At 39.3% G+C, this 1,595-nt stretch overlaps 1 pseudogene; it reads right to left on the reverse strand.

Annotated features, from left to right (window-relative positions):
* On the reverse strand, nucleotides 1-649 carry LOC100625327 (olfactory receptor 11H6-like; annotated as a pseudogene).
* Between the last annotated feature and the right edge of the window lie 946 nt (nucleotides 650-1,595).

Consider the following 1,595-nt stretch of genomic DNA (forward strand, 5'->3'; position numbering starts at 1 on the left):
TCACATATTTTTGCTTCCCTGCTGCACTGCCTGCTGTTGGGATCACATACACAACCATAAGAGAGCCATAGAATAGCGACACCGCAGCCAGATGAGAGCTGCAGGTAGAGAAAGTCTTACACCATTCTTCTGCTGAGGGGACCCTCAGCACAGCCCTGATCACTAGAGTGTAGGAGCTGGTAATGAAGATTAAGGTGGAGAAAATGAGGACAGAGTTGTAAATGGCACAGATGATCTCGATGGCAGGAGCTGCCACACACAACAGCTGTATAAGGGGTCCTGGGTCACATATGAACTGATCAATCTTATTGAGACAACAAAATGGGAGCTGAGAGATTAGGTAAATAGGCAAGGGGAAGTACAAGAAGCCACACGCACAGCAGCAAGTTCCCATTCTGATGCAGCGTTGAATTGTCATGACAGTGGGGTAGTGTAGGGGCCTGCAGATAGCAAGGTACCTGTCAAAGGCCATGACAGACAAAAAGAAGGTCTCCGTGGTGCCCAGGGAGAAGAAGAAATAGAACTGCAGGAAGCAGCCAGAGAAAGAGATGATCTTGGTCTCAGAGAGAATGTTGGCTAGCATATTAGGGACAGTGGAAGTGATAAACCAGATCTCCAGGAAGGAAAAACTGGCCAGCAGGATGTACATTGGAGTTTGAAGCTGAGGGTCCCACCTCACAGCACAGATTATGCACCGGTTTCCAATGAGTGTCAAGATGTATATCCCAGAAAAGATGGAAAAGAGGAGGATCTGAATTCCCCAGGTATAAGGGAAGCCTAAAAGGATGAATTTACTCACAGAGCTAGAGCAGTTCTTTAAATGGGAATATTTATTTGTTTTCAAAGCTGCAAAAGAACAACAAATTTCCATATTAGAAGTGGCCTTAAAAAACATTACTCAGTAGTGTCTATGACTTGCTTAGGGTCACATCACTCTCCATGTCTGTAAATAACAAAGTACTATGACTCATACAGAGATATGTCCATGATTTTCCAGTTTATATTCCTATTCTGGATATAACAAATACAAAGTAAACAGACAACTTTCCTGATTTCCTGGGTCTCACTACAAAGTGAGTTGTGTTGACAATAAGCAAATGTGTACAAGCACCTACAGTCTAGGTCAAGCACTGAATTAATGATAATGAATAAATACAGCCAACATAACTCAGTGTTTGTGACATACAAAGATATAAATGATAGTGATATGAATACTCTTTGTTCTATTGGTGTGAAATACATCAGGCTGAACTGAAGACCATCTCAACAGATTCAAATACTTTATACGATTTAATTTGTTTTGGTTTTATTGTGTTAGGTTATGGAAAACAGTCCTATGTTTAGTTTTGAATAGATTATAAGTCAATATGAAAATGAAAAAAAATAGATTTTCTATTTCACTTCTTCCCTTCAGTAAAAATGCATTCTTGAAAATACATATTAAAGTGAAATAAGTGTCACTTATGAAAATCTTTCAAATTCGTTTATGCTCACAGAGAATGTTATCAAATTTTGCAGTCTCAACTTCAAATTAAAATCCTTGCCTGCTACCTGTTAAAAGTAACAAGGGATAGGCAATATAACATTTGAGTCTT

The sequence above is a fragment of the Sus scrofa genome, chromosome 7 (genome assembly GCF_054392235.1).
Source record: "Sus scrofa isolate SSC_HxYL_T2T_F1_AM1 chromosome 7, Sscrofa_HxYL_maternal_Yorkshire_Landrace_v2.0, whole genome shotgun sequence".
Classification (NCBI taxonomy): Eukaryota; Metazoa; Chordata; class Mammalia; order Artiodactyla; family Suidae; genus Sus; species Sus scrofa.